Source organism: Cupressus sempervirens, chromosome 11 (assembly GCF_028749045.1).
Source record: "Cupressus sempervirens isolate cs-2001-9-10 chromosome 11, ASM2874904v1, whole genome shotgun sequence".
NCBI classification, from domain to species: Eukaryota; Viridiplantae; Streptophyta; class Pinopsida; order Cupressales; family Cupressaceae; genus Cupressus; species Cupressus sempervirens.
In genome coordinates, this window is record NC_143128.1 from 702,357,788 (window position 1) to 702,384,942 (window position 27,155).

General features: G+C 34.1%; 1 pseudogene; it reads left to right on the forward strand.

Moving 5' to 3' along the window:
• The first annotated feature begins 20,848 nt into the window (after positions 1-20,848).
• Positions 20,849-26,130, forward strand: LOC149531625 (aspartyl protease family protein 2 pseudogene; annotated as a pseudogene).
• The last annotated feature ends 1,025 nt before the right edge of the window (positions 26,131-27,155 follow it).

Sequence of the window (27,155 nt, forward strand, 5' to 3'; positions counted from 1 at the left end):
GAATTAGGAGAATGCAAGGGAACTGTCATATCAACAACCACTTCTATGTCAGTTGAACCATCCAATGAGGAGTTTGGTAATAAGCATGCGGTTGTAGATGTGTGCTCTGATGATAGTACACTTGTTATTGCTAATGAGGTGAGCAATATAGTGACAGAGTCATATTATACTATCGATCAACAAAGTGTTAATGTTCACTCTTGGGATAGTACTATGTTCAACATGGATGCAACATTGTCTTATGACAATCTGATGTTTGAGGCTGATGTTAATCATTCACCTGAGTGGAGATGGGCTCAGTTTTCACTATCTACAAAGATTCAGTTTTGTGTTGCAGCAGTTGGGAGGAAGAGGTTTCAGAGATCTTCTATGGAGCCGCCTTCTGGTGACATCCAGACTTATACTTCATCAGCACAAGTTTTGGGAGCTAACTTGCAGGACATGTGGTTGGTCCTAATGATGTTCATTTGCAGTTTGTTTAATGTCTATATGGATATCACACATTACTTCAATTGGGATCCAGGTGGAGGTTGGAGTTCATTATGTTGCTTAATTGCTTGAGGACAAGCAATTTCAAGGAGGGCGGATTTGTAATGATCCCATCTTTTAGCAGTTGACCAAGTTTGTGTGCGTTAGCCTTGTTCTACATGGTCCCAAGGGCTAACGAAGGGTTTAATGGGATCTTGGAGTGTTTTGGCCTAGTCATTTCCAGTTTGGGCCAAAACGAAGTTGATTTACTCAGTTTCAAGCATACTTACTATTTTTAGTAAGTCGGCAGGACACAGTGCAGGTCAATTTTGGTGATTGGATTTGATACTCCTCGGTGAGAGCTTCCCGATGAGCTATCACTCGCATTATTTGGAGTCCGATTGCTAATACATTTTAATGCCTGAAGTTTTATTAAAGTAACGTCTAATTTAATTGTAAAATATTAAAGTGTTACTTTAATATTTATTTTATGGTGATGTGTACCCAAAGGAGACATAAGGGGTATTTTAATATATGTTTTATATTATACATCTTTTATCCCACATTGCCCATATGAGTTGAGCGGACCCGTGGGAATAGAATAAAAGGAAGCATTTGTGGCTTCATTAGGCAGGTTGAATATGAGAAGAAATTGGTGTGTGAGTTGCAGCTCCGTTATAGATTTGACATTATCTTTTGCAGTGGGAGCTTCTTGGTATATATGTGGCAGGTATTGCTCTTGAGGCTTGTGATTGCAAGTTGCAGATTGGATATGTCGGTGATATGAGATTCACTTGTTATACCTTTGAGGTATGGATAGTTGGATGGGTTTGGCACTTACTGTGGGTGCCATTTCAGCTATGGATATTTTGACAACTACGGATACATGTGATTACCTTTGGATCAGGTTATTTGTGCTTGGAATTTTAGTTGGTACAGGATTTTATGATCTTCTAATGCGACAAGTTGGGTGGTTTTCTCTTTGGATGGCTTCTATGTATGTCCAGTGGCAATGGCATAATAGGAGGTGAGATCATTCATGTTTGAGATGCTGGATACTTTGATTTTGTTGCGGGTACCAAGATGGAGCATTTGGTGTATTTTGATCCATGATGGTGGATGTGCTGGGAGGGATTGTTCCCTTGTTCATTTATGTGGCTACGGATTGATCCTATGCAATGTATACAACAAGTGGGAGATTGTTGAGATAATGGGTGTTGCACACATTGCATAATATTGTTATTTTATTATTTTATTTTATTATGTAATGTTGTACCTAGATGGATGTGCAACATGTAAAGATTCTCATGGAATATTCTTGATGAGTTGTATTGTAACATTGTGAAAATATTTCATGTAATTATTTAATATTGGGGAAAAGAATTAAAAGCCCAATATTAAATGTGGGATTAATGGGTTAGGTAGCACATGGTTTTAGCACATGATTTATGTAATACCACTTGGTGGTTTTGTGGGACTTGCTACTATATAAGCAGCCACAAGGGTAGTTGTTGTGAGAGAGTAAGAGTGACAAGGAGAAGACAAAAGGCAAGAGTCGAGCGGGACAAGGCTTGACAGGTTAGCCAGGCTATGCAGGAACAGGTGCTACAGGATCTTGAGTAGGTGTGGGGATAGGTGTTGTGGGGACATGTGCTTTATGGCCCTTTGCAAGAGCAGGTGCTATAGGATCTTGAGTAGGTGTGGGGACAGGTGTTGTATGGCCCTCTGTAGGAGCAGGTGTTGTAGAATGTGTAGGGATATCCTCCTATCTATGTGAGGGCTATGATCCTATTGTGCATGACAAAATATGGCTGATGTGTCCACATATGTCACAAAGAGGAATCCCAGTGACTGTCGACAAGGCCCAATATGAACCAAGAAGATTATATGCTAAATCAGATGCTATATGAAGCAATGCATCCACATCTGATATAGCCAAAACATCTAGTGGTGATGGTATATTTGCTATCTCATGTAGATCATCAACTCTTGGGCTAGAGGATGCACTTATCGAAATGGGACCATGAGATCGTAACATATACCTGTCACATCTATCTGAAGATATCTCCTGTAAGTGTGTGGCAACTATGGCAATGCTAGAAAATATCTTACTCCTAATTTGATCATCAGGAATAGTCAAACTTGCAACAATCATCTGTGGACCTCTCGGCATGACCAAAAGGTTTGGACCCACCATTACCCATTTATTAACAGGTGCAGGGGTGTTCATAGGTCTAAATCTCTTTGACAATCGATCAAGGCTCTGTCCAGCATGACCAGGAAAATCTGTATAATTGACATCATGATGTAAATGAAATTCTACAAACAATTGTTTGTAGAAATAAAGAGGAAACTCATCCTTCTGTGGCCACTTGTGATGCGCAGCTAACCACCAAGGATATATAAATGGAGCAATGAGCTGATCTATACACTTTGTCGCTGAATAACCTCTAACTCTAGCCCTATCTATATAAAAGGGAAATAAAATCTTCACCATAGCAGTGGAGATCTCACCATCAATCTATGTATACTTCACAGTGCCAGTGACACTGTGAGAAAGGGGAGAGTAAAATGTCTCAATACTAATATCATCAAATGGATTGTATGTAGAGATCGTCTCGATCATCTGGCACAACTCATCTCTAATAGAAATAATCTTCTCCCTATTAGGGAGAGTGGTAGAAGCCAACAATGTAGAATCAAGATATTCGAGAGCACGAGATAACCAAGCAATAGTATCTTCAAACAAATGTTGTCTCTCCTCAAAGGATGATGTCGATCTATGTGTTGTTCCTGACTCAACACTATGACCCCCTCTCTGAACACTAGCCTCCCCTGAGGATGTAGGTGCTCCACCAATACCAGATGCCATAATGATATATGAAAAGATCTCTATCTATAAATGTAGAGTTAAGATATACATACATATAAAACTAAAAGTTAAATTTAATTTAAAACATGTATGCATATAACTATGTACAAAGTTGAATGTAACTAAAAATATGCACATGTTATTTAGTACATCTAGCTCATGTATGTGAGCAAAAAAATGCAAGTATGTTATTTAGTACAAATAGGTTTACTATGTTAATGTTTTCTAAAATGTAACTAATTTTTAGCTATCTTGAAGTCTTAACAAGTTTTCAAAGTTTCATGTACATGTTATTATAGTTTCCAAGTTTTCTAAGTTTGAAGTTGGTTAAATTTTAAGTTTTCAAGTTTAAACAATTAGAACTTATTATAGTTTAGTTCTACCTAACATTTCAAGTTACATGTTAGTTATCTATATAGGTTTGTACTCTATTAATGTTTTATCAAGTGTAATTACTTTAGTTATCTAAGTCTCAATTTGAATTTTCTATGTTTGATCATGTAAAATCTACATTTATGATTAAATGTACATATTTAATTAAAATATACTATATAGTTTTTTATCTTTAACATATCTAGATCTAACTATATAAAGAAAATTAAGTAGTCTAAATAATCAACTACTAAAAAAACACTTAAAATATAATTAATTTAATTGCTAATACACTTTAAAATAATTAATTTAATTAATGCTAACATATAATAACTAAAAAAAATTAAAATAAATAAATAAACAAACAAAATAAAAAATACACTTACCTATTACGGTCAAAACACTCTAACCACTTGAAAACTACAACACAAAACCGCAACAGTGAAATGACAGCTGACAAGCAATTTTTTGATTTTTATAAATCCACCAGGGTTACAGTCGAAAGGGTTTCGACCGTAACCCCCCTACCATGTCGGTGCAAAAAAGCACCACATCTGGAAGGTTGTACACATTTCGGCTGAAACCGTTACAACCAAAACCCTTTCGGCCGTAACCCTGTTGGATATCACAAACGGTGACACAGGTTTATGCTTTCACCCTAAACAACACATTCCACCATACTGTCTAAACAATAAAAAAGGAATCTCATTGATTTAAATGAACTTTTGATTGATCATCCCTACTTCTTTCTACAAACTCATCTTTCTCTGTCAAATGGATGAGCATCAAGTTTGACAGTTACGTAATATTTCTTAAAAATAAAGCTCGTCATCTAAGAGGCATTGCCTGAAACTTTTCTCCAAACTCATAAATGTTATAAGCTACCGGAGCCAAATTCCATATACCCAAAAGAGATCGTTTCTAAACAAGTATAACTCAAATCATGCAAAGCTTTTAAGACTGACAATGAAAGAAAAAAGAGGAACTTGGAATGCTTGTAGGCTATCATAGAGCTCCTTTACGCTTTTGCCAATGAGAAAGAACACCAGCTTGTGTTGTCTCTCCCTGGGAACTGGCTCTTCCTCCTTCCAATCCCCCCCTTCTTTTAGTCTTTTTCTCTGAACTCCCTATATTTTTACTCAGAGAAGAAAGTCATTTTTTTTCTTCAAAAAATTGTCCCCTCACCTCTCATACTCGACCCTCTATTAATGCCATTAAAACTCCCAAGAATGTTGGCGTTACTTCCCTTGATTTTCCTCCACTTCTTCGCTTCTTCATGTTTTTATTTTTAAATTTCCACTCCCTCAAGTGCTAGTTGTATTAAAACATAGTTACTCATTCATCTCATTAATACTCATTAATCACCCATCTTCACATTCATGCTTAGACCAATTAGTTTCCCCATAATTTAGTGAAAAAATCCGAGTTCTCAAAACAACGGTTAGACATTAGTTCCCCAAATTAATGAACAAGTTTCCCCCCATAACTTTCATTTATTAAATACATTTTTCTTTTTGACTATCCTATTGAAATCTACTTTAAATAGATTTTGACATTTAAACTGAAAATAGGATGAGATTCAAATCTAAATCCAATTACATAACATTTATATTAAAAAGAAATCTTTAAGATGTAAAATAGAAATATGATCATATGTAAATAATTTGACATGAACAAAAATTCTAAGTGTGTGTGTGCATTCACCAAATAGATCCAAACCAACCCTACCAAGGAGCTAACCTCCTCTATTTCAACCACACTCTCGGTGCACAACTCACAAACTCGAAACATATCATTAAGTCAGTATTCCCAATACCATGATCCAAAAGATTTACATCAATAGATAAAAATAAAATATACCAATTCAATAAAAGTCCATGATATCATCAATATCATTATATTCAAACCATTAATCATCATATTATTAAGCATTTACCATTCCTCTAACTCATGAAATCAAACATGAAAACAACTATCATTGTAACATAATCTAACTAAGAAATAACAACATGCCAATTTAATCTATCCATCTAATAACATCGACTAATCAAGTCTAATAGAAAAAACATGATGTTTCAACTCAAGTCGAATCATAATCTAAGTCAACATATTCAAATCACATAATGCATACTTGAATAGATAGCAAGTCTAAAGTTGAGTCGTGACACATTTTTGTTTATTGTTTCAACATATACATAAATATATATATTTTAATTATAAAAAAGTTTATAATTTTCTTTTGATAAATGTAAAAAATGATTTTTCCTTGACCAAAATCGTTATATACTTTTAAAACAAACATTTACATAATTAAATTGTTTTACAATCAATTGAATTAGCATTCCTATTATCTAGACCACTGCTTTTAATTATTATTTTTCATTAGTAAAAGATCAGATTGACTATTATTATGTGTTGTGATTTACTATTATTATTTGTTGAACTAGAGTAAAATATAAGATTAATTATTGTTATTTATTAAACTAAAATAGAGTATTAATTATTATTATTTATTAAACTAAGATAGAATATAAGAATCACAATTTAGGATTGTGTTAAAAAGTCAAATCCCCCAAATTTTACTCCCATTATACCTCATTATTAAAAAGCTTTGGAACAAAAAAAAATATGAACATTATCATAAAACTAGAGAAGGTTATTATAATTTCCACAGCAAGTCAAATTGTGATATTGCTTTCAAGATTTAAGTGGGTGATTTTGAATCAAACTCATTAGTCCATGTTTCATGAGTAGTGATTCCATATGAATCCATCTCTCATGATACAAAATACAAAAACATGGACGATGCACATTGCATACGAACCACTTAACCAAACAAAAAAGAAGCTTTGGAATTGGAATTTGACGATAAATAATACTGAAAAAGACTTTCGAAAGGTGGTCTGCCTCGGGGGCTGCGCACAAACCCTCCCAAAGCTCTGCAACGCAGTATCCCCTCTTGAAACCCTAAAAGGAGCAGGCAAACCCCCGAAACCATAAATAAACTACGCAGGTTGGGGCAAATCCTCAGCGAGAAACCTGTAACTGTAAAAGTCTCTGGTTTTTCCCTTGGCCGTAAAATATTTGCGGAAGAGAGCTTCCTGAACAAATCCGGCCTTCTCCAGGACTTTCTGGGACGCCACATTTTCCGGCTCAACGAGACCTTCGATCCGCTCCAAACCGGGGATGTCAGTGAAGGCGGTGGAAAGACATAGCTTTACTGCTTCTGTGGCCACGCCTTTTCCCCAACACTTTCTTGCCACGAGGTATCCGATCTCCGCCCTGCAGGAGGAAGCGGCGAGGCCTCTGTTGAGGGAAATGGATCCCACTACTCTGCCCTCGATGCAAATTGCCTTCCACCAGGGATGCCCCATCGCTTCACTTATGTAATCTTCCGCCTCTTCTCTCGATTTCATGGCCTCTCGCATGGAGAATCTGTATACCTCCTCGTCCGTCGTCCACTCCATGAGATCGTCTACATCGGACTCGTGGAAATTGCGTAGAGTCACAGGTGGCCTCTCCATAGCTTTTCGTCAGAGGAGGATGAGAATGCGGAGTTTTTAGATGTTCCAGTTACAGGGGTTTTGTCAACAAGTCCGCTTTATTTGACTCCAGCGAGTTACCCGACAAGGCACTAGACGATATAATCTTTTGGATCACTTAGGAAGACCGCCTACGGATCACTTGGAGGTCATAGGCAATCTTGCTACTACACACCACACCATATTAATTTTTTCACCATAAGGACAGAGGATAGACACTCCAAAACAATTGTATTTGCAAAGCATTCTATAGTACCAAGCCAAAAATAAATAGAAAATCTATATGATTATATTATATTACACTTATTGCATGTAAATACTAGTATCATTTAGGACCTATTGTCCAAAGTATCTTGCCTATCTCCAGAACAATTGTATTTGTAAATCTTCTACTGGAATCAGTTGTGTGCACTTTACAATACTGGACCAAAAATAAATAGCAAGTCTATATGATTATATTATATCACGTCTATTGCAAGTAAATATCAATATCAATTAGAACTAATTGCCCAAGTGTCTTTGCCGAATCAACTTGTCCTTTTCATGTTTGGTTGTTTGTATATGTTTTTTAAATTCGTGTAGAAGTATGGAAAATTATGTTGTTGTCTTCCAAGAATTGTTTTTAGACTTCCTTGAGTTTGTGAAGTGGGTTGCAAAACATAATAGGGATTAGAGACAACAAGAAGTATTAGCAAAACAATAAATTAAACAAAGTAATGTACAAATCCATTCTTGGTAAAATTGTGCAGATTGTGAAGCATAGTATACTTACTACAACTATAGCACCCATTTTGTAAAAGAGAACTTGGTTTAAACTGTCCTTGACTTAGACCATCGTTGATTAAATATGAATAAATGAGTAGCTCACTATCAGATATCAAAGAATATATGCTTGCTCAGACGTGACATTAGGTATAGAAAGTAATGAAATATGAAGTGATTTGTTGACCTTACCAAATGATCTTGAGACATCCATTGGAACAACTTCAAGTCATTGAAATGTTGAAATAGGGTCCTATGTATAAGTAATTGGATTTCATTAGTGGAAACATAATTATTTTAGAATATTGAGAAGAACATATTTGTACACGTATTTCATAATGAGAGCATGATTCCGTGAAATTGTTGCATACCTTGATTGTTGAGAAGGCAGTCTAATGTAATCGAGCTTCTTCTCTTATTCTTATGATTGTCTATGGATTGTTTTCCATTTCAGAGAACATTTCGAGGGAGAAAACTGGTTAAATGCGAATGTCTTTTAGTGATGTGACTTTGGATATTGATGTGAATGTCAGCCCTTGCCTTTCTACTTTACCAATGTCAATTATTGCTTTGTGTAGTGCAAGCCCTTGGGATTTGTGAATACTTAAAGCCCATACCATTGTTAGGGGCATTTGTCTTCATGTGTCCAAGGTCAAAGGAATTATTGGTACTACTTTTGGATCATTTTTATCCCACGTAGGGCCATTGTAATAGTCAATTCTCACTGCAATGTATAATGGAAGTTGCGGGGGTTTGGAAACATCGCTATAAACAATCTCAATTATTTCACCTAGTGCTCCATTTACGAGGCCTGCTTGTGTCCATATGTTTGTCACGAGCATGATTTGTTTCCCTTTGCACAATAGGATTTCATTTTCATGAGAAGGTCCTTGCTGCATACATCCTCTGAGATCTTCTTGCATCCCAAACTATATGCTCCAAAGTTGGAGGCCTTTGACTCAAGAATTATGGTGCACTCTTGGGACAATTGGTCACTTTATGTGTAGTGCCTGCCCCTAGTTTGCATTTCTGTTATCATTGTTGATCTCTTTTAGACTAGTTTTATGCTTGATGTTTAGTACCATTACTCTTAGATTATCAGATATTGTTTTACATTCAGTTGATTTTTAAAATGAGATTATTTGGTACTCTATATTTCATATATGCACGATGATTATACAATGTTTTCAGTTATTGATGATGATATACTATCACATGTGTTTTCTTATGGATACTTACCCCATACTTGCATGTGTATGGTGTGCGTGTTTGTTTTCTTTATGTATGGCGTTTCTGATGTGGTTAAGGAAGGGAGTTGTAGTCACCTGCTAGTCGGGATCTACACAATGCACCACTTCTTGCCATTGCCTGTTTAGCTTAGAATATTGTGTTTGTACATGCGTAGATTTTATGCAGGTTGTAGGTACCAGGTATCGACTTAACTGAATTGCCAAGATGAGCGTACCCTATCGCATTATCTCAATGGTAAGAGAGGGGAGATAAATTCTTAAGTCCAAATCCTAAACCTTTAAGCCATTTGTCCTAATTGATAATTAGGACAAGTATCTGAGTCGAGTACACTCTGAATGTGTCGAATGACGTTAATTCGTGATTATAACCCTTTTGTTTGATTCAGTATGTGATTTTCTATGTTGGGTTTTCATATGTTGTTTTATGAGTCTTTGGTAATTTTCTATTAATTAAGTTTAATTAAAAGATTAAATTAATGATTTAATTTAATGGTGAATTATTATGACACTTTAATATTTAATGGTATTTAATTGAAAAATTAATTAAATAAAAAGAATTAAATTTGAAGATAAAAGTTTAAGGATAAATTTAGATTGTGATAATATTTAGTTAATTTAATAATAATATATTTAGAGTTCATTTTTAAATAAATGCTAAATATTATTATTAATTGAATTAATAAATATTTTATCAATTAAGTTTCTAAAATGAATTAAGAAGTGGAAAAGATATTAAATTATTAAAAGATTCCAAATCACATGATGTATGCATGAGGTTAAAATATGAGAAATTAATTAAAAGATAAAATAAGTGATAATTATAATGTTATTTTAATTTCATAAAGTGTGCATGGGATTAAAAGTAATAAAGATAAAAAATAGAAGTCAAGGGGAAAATTAAATAAAGTTATTTAATAATCTGGTTAACGTGCATGAAAAGATAAAGCAAAGATTAATAAAAGTTAATTTTGAGTTGAGACTGGTGAGCAAGGAGTCCTCTTGGGCGAACGCACAATTAGTGCCCCGATTTGAGGAGAAAACTCCTTATCACAACTTTGGGGGTTCATTTTTGAGAGATCACGAATTTTGGAGACGAATTTGGGAGCAAATTTCGGAAAGGGAAATTTTGGGAAAGACTGTTAGAAAGAAGTTCTTGGATAGAAGCAAATTCTCCCACAAATCTTCTGGGTGTTGCAATTTTAGCATCAAAATCAAGTAGGTTCTTATGTTTTGAATCGCACAGTTAATTACGCTATTTAAATAATTATGTCTTCTTCGTGCCTGTGGATTGTAAATCTGAATTCTTTGTGATAAAACCCTTAAAACGTTTCAATATTGTAAATTGTTAAATACTAGCCAATGTCTTATGCATACGTAGAAATTGGATAAATAATCAAAAACCCTTATTACGTAGATTAAAGAAATTAGAAATCTGATTTGGAAAGGGGTTGATATTGGAAATAAAAATCTTAGATTGAAAATTTGAATAACTGAAAGTGTTTCTTCCATCAGACTATATTTGCAAATATATATAAAAAAATAAAATAAAAATAAAAATTAATTAATTAATTAAAATAAAATTTTATATATATTTATAAAAGAAATTATTTGTAAGAGAGATTGTTGTGAAAATAAAAATTTAATATAGTAAAATAAAATGATATATATATTGTTAAAAATTTAATGTTGGAAGGGATTTGTTTTGAGTCAACAAGTTCATATTCAAAACAATTATGGTGGGACGAAATTTATGTGATTTATATATTACTTTAAACAAAAAAAAAAGTAAATAAACATACCCCACTTACCTTTACCGCTGGCAACTCCCACGTTTTCTTGCAGTGTCGTACAGTACCTCTGGTGGGGAAAATTGAGGTGGCCACATGGCCCTTTATATTTAAGGCCAGCGGCATAGTTTAAAAGACTTGCTGCGATTTAAAATCGCATGACTTAAACTTTTGAATCATTGTTATTTTTTTTAAAATTAAGTTTTAAGTTATCTAAAACTTAGTTTATATAAAATCATTTATTAATATTTTGATTAAAGTAAGACACGTTAAGTTTCTTATAAACTTTTATTAATATTTTAATTAAAGTAAATTGTTAAAAGTTATATATATATTTTTTAATTATTATTTTAATTTATAATGTTTATTAATAAAGTTTATTAATAGTTTATTAATATCAATTAATTGATTTATGAATATTTATTTAATAAATGTCATTTAATAATGTTTTATTAATGATCTTTATTAATATTTAATAATTTAAATATTAATACATTTTAATATAGTTGTTGTAAATATTAATTTATTAATAATTTTTGATTAAATATTAATAAATTAGAAATTAAGGAAGATATTAATATAAGAATTTAGATCAATGATTATTAATTAATTTAATTAAAATTAATTGAATTAAAGTTAATTAATAAATGGGTATTATTTGATAAAATTATAGAATTTGATGGAAGTTATTAATGAGAGTTTAATTAATGATGTTAAAAATTTATAAATAATGATCTTAATAAATTCGTAATTGTTTTATTTAAAATTATTAAGGGTCATTTTTATAACTTAATAAATAAAAGATTATCTTTAGATTGTTTATAGGGTAATTGTGCAATCATTTAAATATAGTAATGGGTTAATTGTAAGGGCTAATTGCGGAAACTATTACTTGAGACATACCTAAAATTGGAACTTAAACCTTACATTAACTCAACAATGTATTATCATTCATACCTAACTATGTGATTATTCTATTTTCTATGTGACTATTCTATTGTCTATGTTTTGGGGTTTGTTCTAGTGTTGACCAGTCCTAGGTTGTTACCAGAGGCTCGAAGGTTATATGTTTGTGAGGTTATGTTGATGTTGGCCTTGATCTTGATTATTTTGCTCAACCATGTATGTGTTCAATATTTTCTATGATGGACCAATTTCCTTGTGTGAAGCTGAAGTGTATGTTTATGAGATCCCTGACTTAACCATTTTTGAGTCATCAATCAGTTATATTTGATTTGCATTCTAGTCGCTTTGAAAGGATTGAGGTGTTTTGAGTGATTTGTTCTTGATGATGTCATGTTTTGACATGTTTTGACTTGACCATTTTGGAGTCTTTGATCAATATTATGATTTATTATTGGGATACTTTCTGGTTGCTCGTTGGAGAACCATTGGATATTGTGATTTATCATTGATGCCTTTAGTTGCTGATAGAGAACTGTTGTGATCATTATGATTATTATTTGATGCTTTCTAGTTGCTCGTGGAGAACCGATGTGATTATTGTGGCTTTCCAGTCACTTGTATAGGGCTGAGGTGATTTCGTGTTTTGTGATTTCATGAGCCTAGGTAGGTTATCTATGTGTAGTGTCGGGAAGTGGCTTGCAATGGGGGTTGGGGCCCTAAGTGGCTGCCAAGGTAACTCATTGTAAGTTGTTTTAATAAGTGATAACATATACACTAAATGAGAGTAAAATGAACCTAATAAGATTAATTGTATGTTATCTCCCATGCCTTGAGTGCTAGTACAGACTAGGATGGGGTAGAGAGAACGCTTTGTTACGACCTTGCATTCCGTAGTATGCCTCGTCATTATGAGAGGATACTAGTGGCCGTAGGGATCACTAGGGACCCAGGATTCCTATGGGATTTCTCGGGTAACTTCTACGCAACTTTTGCGACGACACTTTCCCACTTGCATAGTAGATTCCTACATGTCTTTGTGGTGCCTCTAGCTCTAGATGTTGATCTATTTGTTGGAACCTTTGAGTTAGTATACTTTTAGGATTTCATGGACTTAGAGAGTACTTGTGTTATGTGATTTGATATCCTATATGGGACTTGAGACTATCTCCTCAGCGCGGTGGGAGTGGACCATTTAGGTTCCACGAGGTCGAGTGGTAGTGCTTTTTCACTCTTACCATTTGAGATCTGTCTGTTGCTACCGTGGTTGGAGCTTCTTGGTATACTTGTTTATCATGTATAGATGATGTTGTTTACTATGCTTCATTCTAGTATGTTAGATTTCTTTATGCATATGTTGTAGCATGTTTTAGGTGTGATATCCCTATTACTATAGTACCGACAATCTTATCGATGATTTGGGATGTTACGCATGGGGGATGGCTAGGGCCCACGATGGTCTAATGATGCTATTGATGGTTGGGAGGAACCATGCATTTAGTTAGTTTTGTTTTATGATGTTATATCTTTATGATTGATAGATGTATCATGTATGTTACTAGTTTCATTTATTTTACCATACTTTGTATCATGGATCCGAAGAGGATGATGTATTTCTATTTTTATTTATGTATATTCTTTTAAGCCCTTCATACCCTATGACATGTACAGTGGATGATGGAGCATTCCGAATTAATTTTCCAAGAGGCATTCGGAACAAATGTATATTAAAAGGATATTGGACTTTATAATTATTCTTTCATGTGGATGTTGTGGATGTGGTAGTTGTTAGACTTAGAATTAATTAAATTTAAATGTGACTCAACGTCTTGGGATCCTTAAGGAATGTAATCTGTTATGTATGTTTGTTGATGATTACATGTTATTGCTTCTGCTACTATTGTGTTTGATGTGCATGTTATACTTTCTTCTTCTTCTTTTTTAAATGCTTGGCAAACTTAGTAAAATGTTAGGTTAATTCTTTTGGATCCCTTGGCGGGGCATTACATTATGACCACATTGCCCACAAGAATAGAAATCTCAACTAAACCCTCCTTGAGCTCTAAGTGCACAAGACTGATGAAAACTACCAATATTAACATCCTGATTATGGCCCTAAGAAGCACGATCTGATCTATTGTGCATACTACACTACCAATTGTAATAATTCCCTAACTGTGAACCAAAACTGCTACCATGGACAAAATTTCTTCCTCACCTCTCTTGATTACCTTTAGAGAAGGTAGGAGCGTTCTTAAAGTTTCCATCTCCCTGAGAATGGTTTCCCTTAGGTGGTCCTAAACAAGATGGCTCCCTAGCCTAAGCACCTAGTAGACCACCTTGACCCAGAGACACTTGCTCTGAATGATGAACTATATCTTGCAAAGGTAAGAACTCTAGGATCTCTTAAACCAAGCCTCTAGTGACAAGTCCTTCTGACTCAACGTGATGCTCAACACTATGTCCCCTCTAGCCTCTTCCTAAAAAGGGTCCTCTGTATGAACCAATAGAGGGTTATAGTGACTACCTCTCTCGCAACCTTCCTGAGCTATGATCCCTAGCAACAAATCTAGAATTGGAAGCCACATCTCCTACAACACCCAAACAAAAGAATGACATCTCATAATCCATTAAAAACATAAGAGCATAAATCCCATACATAAAGCAAGGATCTTAGAAAGTGTTCTAAGTTTTCCTAATTCATGTTAAAAAATTATAGCATTTTAGAGTTCGTTGTTCAATCATTTGGTTTCAAGTTTGATGTCAATATAAGTTTGTTGTTTAATTTCATTGTAAATCTACTAATTGCTCAAGTGATGACACACAATATGCCCAGAGTTCCCAGTGTTGAAACTTGGCCTCTGATACCAGATGTAATGCCCTACTCGAGAACCCAAGAGAAATAAACCTAACATGTTGCAATGTTTACTGAACTATTTTTTTTGAAGTTAAACAACATCTAGATAATAATTCAGAAGCAATATGCACATTCACATCAAGTACACATAAGCAATTACAAATATAAGTTTCCATTCCTCAAGGGTTCCTTCACATTGTGTTATGTTAAGAAGTTATATTAATTAGTTTAATGTTTCAAGTACAATGTCTCATGATCATAAATAAGTAATTGATACATAACCTCATAAGAAAATGCATAAGTACACCTAATACAATGAAAGTTCATCCAATAAACATCATCCACTACACTTTTCGTAGGGTATGTGAGAATAGATACAATACATCATAATACATGATAACATATATACATCAATTGAATATAAGTCTTTGAGATAAGAATGATAAAGGTACAACTGCATAAAAAAATCAACCAAAGTGAAAATCAAACTACACAAGCACATAAAGACTCATGGTTTTAAAGAGGGTAGACAATTTATTATGAGTCCTTCTTGCAAGAAAAGTATTTAGGCTATGGCTAGGATTGGACTTGATCATTATCTTCCCATTCTCACCATTTGAGTATTGTAATAGGGCATGCTTATCTTAGCAATTCAAGGAAGTCGATGCCTAGTACTTGCATCTTGCATAAAAGATGAGCATGTACATGTACATGAATATATCTAAACTAAACATGAAATGGAAGGGAGTGGTACATCATGTGAATCTGATTAGTAGGTGACTACAAATCCCTCCCTTAACCACATTAGAAACATTAGATAGAAAAGCAAAATAGATACACACACAATACACATGCAAGTATGGGGTAAGTACCATAAAAAATCATGAGTCAACTTATCCAATGCTTAGATATGATAATGCATCTCTATGAACACAAACATAGTCATCATTAAAGACATTTCATTTAACATTGTTACGAAAGCAACCACATTTACTAAGTAGAAATCATCAAAGCATCATTAACACATAAGTACCCATAATCATTAACAACATGTGAAATATAATCAACCAAATAATCATCAGTGATAAATTTGTAATCCAAGTTGTGAAATGATATCATATTACTATAGATAAAATATTTATAAAACTAATCAATGCATGAAATAGGCCTAAAAGAGTTTGGCAATTAGAACATAAAAGAAAACTACAAGTGGGAACTACACTACAAGTATCACGTGGTTGAGAGGTGCAACCACCTATACAACTGATGGGGATAGGTGTAGAGAAATGATTTGCTTCTAGTCTTTAGGCTAGAGCTAATGTTCACCTAGTGCTTTGGTGTAACTGAGGTATCTTTCCTTATGATTTATGCTTTACTCTAGATGCACTGATATAATATTTTAGATGATGCTTAATATGTTCACTTGTTGCATTCCCTTATCATGATATTAGATATTATTGCTTAGATGTTGTTTCTTACCACTGCTATAGATTAGCGATGTTATTGTTAGATTAGCATGTTAGATTTACTTTCTCATGTGATGTTATTTGATGAACTATTGGTAAGAAATATCTCATAAGACCTTACCAATAATCTTGTTGATGAATTCTAGTTTAATGCTTAGGGGTATGGTTAGGACCCTTGAGGTCTCATGATTCCATTATGGTAGGGAGGAAACAAGCGTGGTTTTTTTAGTTCAATTACTTCTTCTTTTTTGTTTTCCCTTCATTGTGATGTTGCTTATGTACATGATCCTTTGAGGATGTTGATTTTCATGGATTAGAGTAGTATGATTTACATGTTAGGTATGTTGACTCTCTTTTATCTTATTGATGCTCTCAAGTGTTTGCTCCTCAAGTTTGGTGGTTCTAGTACTCCCTAGTGTGGAGGTTCTAACCCTATTTGCCTCCTATTGTTAGCCTTGTAGTCTTACTTCTTGACCTAAGCAATAGTGGGACAACATATTGTATGATACTGGTAAAGTACTGCTTCTAGTTTGGAGAAATATTGTACGATACTAGTGAAGTATCATACTGTAGTTATATGGTCTATCATACTGCCATAGTATGAAGTATAGTATTGAAATATTTTGGAATATTGTCTAGTTCACTTGGGAGACTTGCTAGGTCAAACAATGTGTATTTCCCAACTTGTCTAGTGAATTCCAGAAGATGATGTGGATACCCTCTTGGGAGTTATTGCTCCCTAGATCTTGACTTTTCAGTTGCAGGATGTTTTGGGCCTGAATGTTGTTTGTAGCTATCATTATATCATCTTAATTTGGTAAATTGAACTTCTTTGGTTAATCACTTACGAACTTTGGGATTGAGTTTTAAAATGAACCTCGATTATATTGTTAGATTATATCTTGAGATGCACCTTGTGTAATTGATTCATGTGAGTGTATACATATGCATTTGTAAGTGATGGATGCTTGGGGGTCTTTTTGGTTTAGGATCACCCACATAAAGTTATTTTGGACATGATTTCTGCATGAGCCAACTTGAGGAATTTATCTTGATTTCATCATTACGATAAGATCTTTTCTTGAGATTCACACAAATCATTGTGGGGTCATTCTTCCCCATTCTATATCAATCTAGAGTATTCTATAAGTTGTTCTTCCTATTTTGTAATAATCTAGAATGTTTCATAGACCATCTTAGCAAGTATAAATAGAGTTTTTAGGTTTAGGTTTAGTTTAAGGGCAAGTTTTTGGGATATGAAATTATGGGGAGAATAAATATGTAGGAGAGAAAATGTATATACTGTTCATTTGATGAATTAATTAAGAAGAATTTTATCATATATAACTCTTTCTGGTGTTGGATTCCTTTTGATATTGCTTCCGTTGAATTTATCTCTACATTACTTTGGTGGTTTGATCTCTTTTATGTTTGTAGTTGCATGTATCCATGCTTTATCTTTAAAAAGTTATGTTCATTCTTGTTTATCCTTGTTTCCAAGGATCTCCAAGTGGGGCATGACACAATTTATATGTCGATTACTTTTTCTCCTTCAATACACATCTATCTAATAATTTTTATGCACATCAAAATGAAAATTTTATTTTTATAAAAAATTGAAAGCTCTTAATCTACTCTCATGTGTTTTGAGACTAATTTTGATTAGAGTATGTATGATATGTGAGAAGTCTACCAATCCTCACATAAATTCTACTCATTACATTATTTTATCCCAATCAAATTATAAAATCATCTTTGAGAATGAGTCACACTTCATAGATTTACTTTTCATCATATTAGATAAAATTTATAAGTGTGGCATTGACCAAAATGACTTCCACAATATACAATTAAGCAACATAATGACTTACATGATTTAAATTGTAGAATATAAAAAGTCCAAGTAAAAAATTACGTCTTATGCATGATATTTTAAAATTCAAGTCACTTTTTACTTTTTTTTTTTGGTAAAATGACCTAAACAAATTTTAGACAATTGCATAGAAAAGAATATATCGAACCTAGACCATGACCAAATTTATAATCGTTAAGACTAATTTTTATTAGAGTGTGTTAGATGTACTAGAAATCTACCAATCCTTACATACATTCTACTCATTACATTATCTTATCCCAATTCAATTATGAATCTCATCTTTGAGAATTTAGTTACAATCAATAAACTTATTTTTCACCATATTAGATAAAATGCATAAGTATGACATTGACCAAAATGACTTCCATAATATATAATTAAAACAACATAATGAGTTACATGATTCAAAATGTGGAATAAAAAAACCCGAGTCAAAAATTAGGACTTATGCATGATATTTTAAAATTCAAGTCACCTCTTACTCAAGTTTTTTATCACTATAAAAATGACAGGTATACAAATCAAAGACAATTGCATGGAAAAATATTTATAGAACCTAGGTCTTGACTATATTTATAATCATTTAGACTAATTTTAATTAGAGTGTGTTAGATATACTAGAAATCCACCAATCTTTACATAAATTCTACTCATTAAATTGTCTTATCCCAATCCGATTATGAATCACCTTTGAGGATGAGTCACAATCCATAGATTCATTTGTCATCATATTAGATAAATTCAATGAATTCCATGTTATATAATTAAAACAACATAATGACTTACATGATTCAAGATGTGGAATTAAAAACTATCAAAATAAAAAATCAAAACTTATGCATCATATTTTACAATTCAAGACACCCTTTACTCATTTTTATTATTATTATCAATTGACCTATACAAATTAAGGGCAAATCACACAAAAAAATACATCTACAGCCTAGGCAATGACAAAATTCATAATCATTATAAATTTGCAAAAAGGAATTGTAGCAACATATGATAAAGCAACTTAAAACTACAAGTACTCTTTTCCATTGTTTAGATAAGGTGAGCATTTATTAAAGGAAGATGCTCCTAATCAAATAGTCCATAAAACAATAGCCTTTGGACTTGCAACAATAATGATATAGAGCAAGACATAATGCCATAAAAACTACTCAATAAACACCATAAGAAGACAAGTAGAAAAAATAATATAGAAGTGTATGTCAAATAAGACAGTAAAACCAGTGTGATTTAAATCACTCATATCGAAGATCTCAAGCTAGAAACCCATGAAATCAGATCTTATCAACAGAGATTATTGTGAGCTTCTCCTTCCCATGGAATTACAAATGTAACAAAAAAAGAGCATTTTTAATTATCACATCTCATGCAGTTCATGTCAAAATGGGCATTGTTCCAGATGAAATCAAAATAGAAAAATTTAACATTCACATTCACATTCACATTCACTTTTACATTTTTTCTTGTTACTTACTATGCCCTCGTTATGCCCATGGCCTACGTTTCTTGTAAGCCACTATCTCTATTTCTTTATTTCTCCTCTCTAGTTTCCACTCCTTGATTCAATTTCCACATGCAGTGTGGGTTAATAATGGTGGCAGGAGTATCAAGGCAATGACAAAGGTTGAGGAAGAGAGGAAGGGAAGGCAGGGGAGTAGTTGTCTCATTGCTAGTGTTAGATTGTGGTGACTGATTAGGAAAGTACTGTACGTACTTCATAAATTCTTTAGGGCTCAGGGCATCCCCTTGAAAAAAATATTTTTGGGCCCTATTTTATCGAGATTTTTGGCCAGCATGTAATTATTAACTATAACCCTAAAGTGGTAAAAATACTTGTATAAAAGGGCTTAGGGTTAGGGATTGTTTCAATCTTGTGATGCGAAAATTGGTTCTTGCGATGGTATTGAGTTGTAAGGGATTACAAATTGTAATCAAATTGTAATCACTAGATCATAATGATATCGGACTTGTTGTTTGGTGGACGTAGACCAGGGATTGGGTGAACCACGTTAAATCTTGGTGTCTTGTGTTCTTTTCTATGTGATATATTATTTTCTAATATTTTTTATATTTTCATGTAATTGTTATTTTTTTCTGTGTTTTAATCCTAACAAGTGGTATCAGAGCAAGGTTGTTCTTTTAGTTATCATTTGCAAGAAAGTCTCATGATTGAGTGGGAGTCTCACAATTGAGTGGAAGCGATGGCAAATGAGGGTAAGTTGAGGGTTGATAGGTTTAATGGGAAGAAATTTCAGTTATGGTAGATGCAAATGGAAGACTATCTTTATCAAAAGGATTTATGGAAGCCGTTGGAAGGCAAAACCCAGAATCAAGGATCTATGTCAAATGACGACTGGGATCTTTAGGACAAAAAGGCACTTTGAAGCATTCAATTATGCTTGGCACGATTGGTGGCATTTAATATTACAAAAGCGAAGCCGATTGAAGAATTAATGCAAACCCTAGCGAAATTGTATGAAAGGCCCTCTGCTTTAAACAAGGTATTTCTCATGAAGCATTTATTTAATATGAAAATGGTAGAAGGTGGATCTATTATAGATCATTTAAATGAGTTTATTACTATTAATAGTTAGTTAGCTTCTATGGGTATCAATTTTGATGAAGAAATTAGGGCTTTCTTGATTTTGTGTTCTTTGCCTAAAAGTTGGAATGGCGTAGTAATGGCTGTAAGTAATTATGTTCCAAGATCTAGTACCCTAAAATATGATGATGTGATCAGTGTCATTTTGAGTGAGGAAACGCTTAGGAAAACCTCAAGTGGATCTACATCAGGAAGTGCTTTGAACACACAAAGTCGAAGTAGAACGACTAAGAGAAAGTAATTCCAAAAATTGTGGAAAATCAAGAGGAAAGCAAAGAGGAGGAGGTCTCAATCGAGAGAACCAAATGACTACTGGTACTGTGGGAAACCAGACATAAGAAGAAAGATTTTTGGACTTGAAAGAAAAATGAAGGAAATAAACCAGATGGAGACAAGGAGGCAAATTTGGTAAGTAACAAATCCAAAGAGGATGCTTTTCTTTTGTCTTTAGAAAGTGTTGACGATTCATGAGTTTTAGATTCTGGTGCTTCATTTCATGCTACACCTCATAAAGGTTATTTCATTGATTATGTCTAAGGGGATTTTGGACTTGTTTATTTGGGGGATAATAAACCTTGTCAAAATTTTGGAAAGGGAAAAGCTAAGATTAAGTTGCAGAATGGAAATCATTGGCAACTACATGAGGTAAGACATGTTCCAAGGCTGAGTAGGAATTTAATTTTAGTAGCGCAACTCGGTGATGAGGGTTGTGTGGTTACTTTTAATGATAAAAATAGGAAAGTTTCAAAAGGTTCCCTTGTAGTAGCAAAAGGTGTGAAAGTAGGAACCTTATATCTTTGTATAGGTCATTTTGTTCCTTCTACTTTAATTATTTCAGAGAAAAATGAATGTTCAGAAACAATTGTTGCAGCTAACCAGGGAGAACAAATAACTACTATAGATTCTGATACAATGTTGTGGCACTATAAACTTGGGCACATGAGTGAGAAAGGTATGAAAGTACTTCATTCAAAGAAAGTTTTACCAAGTCTGAAATGTGTTAATATGGATTTTTGTAAAAGTTGTGTGTATGGAAAACAAAAGAGAGTGAGTTTCGTAAAGACTAGGAAGGAAAATAGAAAGGAGAAATTAGAGCTCGTGCATACCGATGTATGGGGACCGGCTCAAGAATCTTCCCTTGGTGGCTCTCATTATTATGTTACATTCATTGATGATGCAACTAGAAAATTATGGGTTTATTTCCTTAGGTAGAAATCTGATGTATTTCAAAATTTTAAGAAATGGAAATGCTTGGTTAAAATTAGACTAGTAAGAAATTAAAATTTGTCTGATTTGATAATGATGGTGAGTATTGTAGTCATGAATTTGAAGATTATTGCTACACTAATGGTATTCATAGATAGAAAACTATTGTAAGGACTCCACAAGAAATTAGAGTGGCTGAATGTATGAACATGACTATAATGGAGCATGCAAGGAACATGAGGTTGCATGCTGGGTTACCCTTACACATGTGGGCAAAGGCTATCAAAAATGTTGTATATTTGATTAATAGAGATCCCTCTACTCCTTTGGGTTGTGGTATTCCAGAAGAAGCATGGACTAGTAAGAAGGTGAGTTATTCTTTTCTCAAAACCTTCGGTGGTGAAGCATTTGTTCACATAGATTCTGAAAATAGAACCAAGCTGGAAGCTAAGTCAAAGAACTGTGTATTTTTTGGATATGGCATTATTAAATTTGGTTATAGGCTTTGGGATTTTGAAAATCATAAAATTGTAAAAAGCCAGGATGTCATATTCAATGAGAAAGTGTTGTATAAAGATTTGTTGCAGCAACATGAGAAGAAAGAAGATGATTATGTAGTGTTGGATGATAATCCAAAAGATGATGTTCAAGCCATTCCTCATGATTTGCAACAACTACAACAAAAAATACCACACACACCAGTGAATTTTAGATTGTCAACAAGAATAATTAGACTTCCAGAAAGATTTTCTTCCTCTTTGTATTCTATTTTACTAATAGATGCTGGTGAACCTGAATGTTATGATGAAGCTGTGCAGGTGGATACTAAGATTCAGTGGGAGTCTGCAACGAAAGATGAATGGACTATTTGTTGAAAAATAAGACATAGGATTTATGTAAGTTGTCTGCAAGTAAAAGGGATTTACATAATAAGTGGGTTTACAGGTTAAAAGAAGAGGATGGAGATAAGAAAAGATTTAAAGTTAGGTTAGTTGTAAAAGGATTTGCACAGGAGAAAGGGCATTGATTTTGATGAGATATTTTCTCATGTTGTTAAGATGACTTCTATCCATATTGTTTTAAGTATTGTGGCTACTGAAGATTTGTATTTAGAGCAGCTTGATGTTAAAACAACCTTCCTTCATATTGATTTGGATGAAGAGATATGTATGGCTTAGCCACACAGATTTGAGGTTAAAAGTAAGGAGAACTTAGTGTGCAAATTGAAGAAAAGTTTATATGGCTTGAAACAAGCACCTAGGCAATGGTATCTAAAATTTGATAGTTTTATGCATGAGCATGGATATAGTAGGTGTCATTCAAATCATTTTGTTTACTTTAAGAGGTTGGGTGATGATAGCTACATTATTTTATGTTTATATGTTGATGATATGCTTGTAGCTGGGTCTAACATGCATTTTCTATGAAGGATTTGGGGGGCAACAAAAAAAAATCCTTGGTATGAAGATTTGTAGAGATAGGAAGAACAGGGAATTGATGCTATCTCGGGTTGATTATGTTGAGAAGGTGTTGCAACATTTCTCTATGGAGAATGCTAAAGTTATTAGCACACCTTTACCTGGTCATTTGAAGTTGACTAAGGAGATGTGTCCCAAGACACAAGAAGAGGAGAAGATGTCAAAGGTATGCTATGCTTTAGTTATAGGAAGCTTGATGTATGCTATGACATGTAGGAGGTCAGATATTGCACATGTAGTGGGAGTCATTAGCAGGTATATGAGTCATCTAGGAATTGAGTATTGGAATGCAGTCAAATAGATTCTCAGATATTTGAGAGGAACATCTAGTAAGTGTTTACACTTTGGGGGCTCTACTACTAATTTATAGGGCTATCTTGACTCAAATTTGGCAAGGGATATTGATACAAGGTGGAGTACTATAGGTTATGTCTTTACTATTGGTGGGGCAGTCATGGGCTGGGTTTCTAGGTTATAGAAGGTTAATGTTTTATCCACTATAGAGGTAGAGTATGTCGCTGCTACAGAGGCAACCAAGGAGATGATATGGCTTCAGTTCTTCTCTGAAAAATTAGGACACCCTCAGAGGGATAATTATTTTTTTACGGATACCAAGAGTGCCATACATCTTGCAAAAAATTATGCTCTGCATTCAAAGACAAAACACATATAGTTGTGCTACTATTTCATTTCGTCAATTTTGGATGATGGATAGTTAAAGTTGGACAAGATACATACCGATGAAAATCCAGTAGATATGTTTACAAAAGTAGTAACTAGGGAAAAGTTGAACTCCTCTTCAGTTTTGGTTGGTCTTCTAGACTGAACATGAATAAAAGAACAACATAGTCCAGGGTTTTTTGATCTAGTGGGAGCCTCATGGAGTAGCGACATAACTACAGGATCAATATCCAAGTGAGAGATTTTTGTTTAGTGTGGAGCCTGATCGATCCTAAGTGGGAGATTGTTAGATTGTGGCGACTGATTAGGAAATTACTGTACATACTTCAAATTTTTTTGGGCTCTATTTTATCAAGATTTTGGGTCTACGTGTAATTATTAATTATAACCCCAAAGTGGTAAAAATAATTGTATAAAAAGGCTTAGGGTTAGGGATTGTTTCATTGTTGTGATGTGAAAATTAGTTCTTGTAGTGGTATTGTGCTATAAGGGATTAGGGATTGTAATCAGGTTGTAATCACTGGATTGTAATAATATCAAAATTGCTATTTGGTGGACATAGCCTAGGGATTGGGTGAACCAAGTTAAATCTTGGTGTCTTGTGTTTTTACCTGTGTGCTCTATTATTTTCTGATATTGTTTATATTTTCTTGTAAATGTTATTTCTATCTATGGTTTAATCCTAACAGCTAGAGATTTGTGGAAGGAGAGGAGAGGAGAGGAGAGACTAGTTATGGAAGGTCTCTTATCTTTCCTACATTTTTTTTGGTAGTCTCTATGTTTGTACTTGGTACAAGTTTGGTGTGAGTCAGCAAAGAGACTAGAGATGAGATATTAGACAAGAAGGAGAAGGAGGTCCAGGTTCTGGCTATTGAGGTGGCATTGAAGGTGAAGCCCAAACATGAATAGTCAGACATAGAGAATGTATGGGAGGAGAGGAATGCCATTGTGGGAGGGGAGGAAGAGGAAGAAGAGGAAGAAGCCATGGAAGACAACTCTAACTTCATGGTGAAGATAGTGCATAGAGATTTAGTAGGCAACAGTTTCAAACATGAGCGTGAGAAACAAGGTGAGGGAGAGGTTGAAGCAAGATAGTGTGAGAGTGATATCCATATATTCTTGCATGGGTGTAGGTGGTGTGGTGGTGTTGAGGAGGGGTGTGGGGGCACCAATTAATGAGAGAGAAGTATGGAAGGGTGGGGAATTTAGTAGCTCAATAATATCTAGGGAATGGGGAGTACTGCACAAGAGTGGGAGTGGAGAGTTTTCCTTAATACAACTACATGGTGTTGGACATAGGAAGTGATGTAGTATGGTTGTAGTGCATGCCTTGTTCTAGGTGTTACCAACAGAAAGATTCAATCGTCAACCACTCAGCATCATCCACATACAAGAAAGTGGTGTGTGTAGCTCCCTTATGCAAGAGGTTGGACTCCAGCGGCTGCAAAAACAACAAAAGTTATTGTGAATACTAGGTCTCTTACAAGGACAAGTCATCACGATGGGGGATGTGGCAAGGGAGATGATGACATTCATGGGGGAAAAGGTGGGGAATGCAGTGCTAGGGTGGAGCCATGACAATGAGGGGCTCTTCATTGGGGCAGCTAGGCTCCTTAGCCTCGGTTGTGGGGCTCTCTCTTTCCCTTCTCAAACCACATCTCGCTTTGACAAAAGGTTCTCCTATTGTTTGGTGGACAAGGACATGTGGAGCAACAATTTTCTCGTGTTTGGCCCCTCTACGCTCCCCAGATTGTCCTTATGCATGTCACTCTTGAGAAACCCCAAGTTCAACACCTTCGATTATGTGCAACTAAGCAGGATAAGCTTTAGTGGGCGATGACTGAGCTCGATCCTAGCATCCTTGTTTCAGCCAGATTGTAGTGGAATTTGAGGGGTTATTATCAATTCGAGAACTTCTTTGACACGGCTGGTGCAATATGCATACAATTGGTCCATACTAATAAATCGATTATGTGGAAAGAAAGAACATGAATAGAAAGGGCCATTCCTTGAACAACAAATAGGAAAAATAACATTAAATATTTTTTTGGTTGATGCAAGATTTCCAAAGAACCTAAGGTGCTCCTGCATCAAACACTTGGGGTAAATAAGGACTGACGTCCATGCCAAGAAGTCTCAATAGTCTTAGAAGTATCATAGAGGTCCAACTCAGCTTGAGATATCCAAGAACAGTGTAAAATTGGTTTATTCTACCATTGAACAAGATATTCTTTGTAATCCTTTCCTCTAGTACTTTTATTGATTTTGGTATCCAAAATTATGTTAATCCTATTTGTCTTCTTAGGATAATAAAATTTATCATATGTCTCTTCATCATATTAAAAATACTCATAAATTTCACAATGTTGAAAATAGGTGAAATATTCATGTCTCTAGGCAATTCAACTTCAAAGGCATTTCCACTGTCATGTTTCTTCAAATTATTACAAGGTCTAGATTTCTTCATCTTTAGCTTGTTATAGGTTCCAACTAGAAACTTGTTCTTCTTCAAGCATACCATTACTTTATTCCCAACTTCAAAAGCTTTATGTCTTCTTTTCTTATCTGCTCTTTCGTTTTATCCTTGATTACTTTCATTCAAATTTCTCTTCACTTCTTCATGCAATTTCTTCGTGAAGTCTACAAAGTCTTCTACTTCAACATTATCCCTTACTTTAGTATCCAAATTCCTTAGTTTTGTAATTCCTATAGGACTCATACCATTTACAATCTCAAAAGTAGTATTCTTAGTACTTCTATTCACTAAATTGTTATATGAAAATCCTTCTTGTGCCAAAATTAAATCATATTTAGAAGGTTTATCTCCAATCAAGGATCTCATCAAGTTACCCAAACTTCTATTCACAACTTCCATTTGTCCATATGTTTGTGGATGAAATGTAGATAAGATAAGATAAGATAAGATAATGATATTAATGTCTAACAAAATACCAACAAAGGGTCTATAGGATTGGAAGATAAAATACAAAAAACAAACAACCTAGCGAGAGCATCAAACAT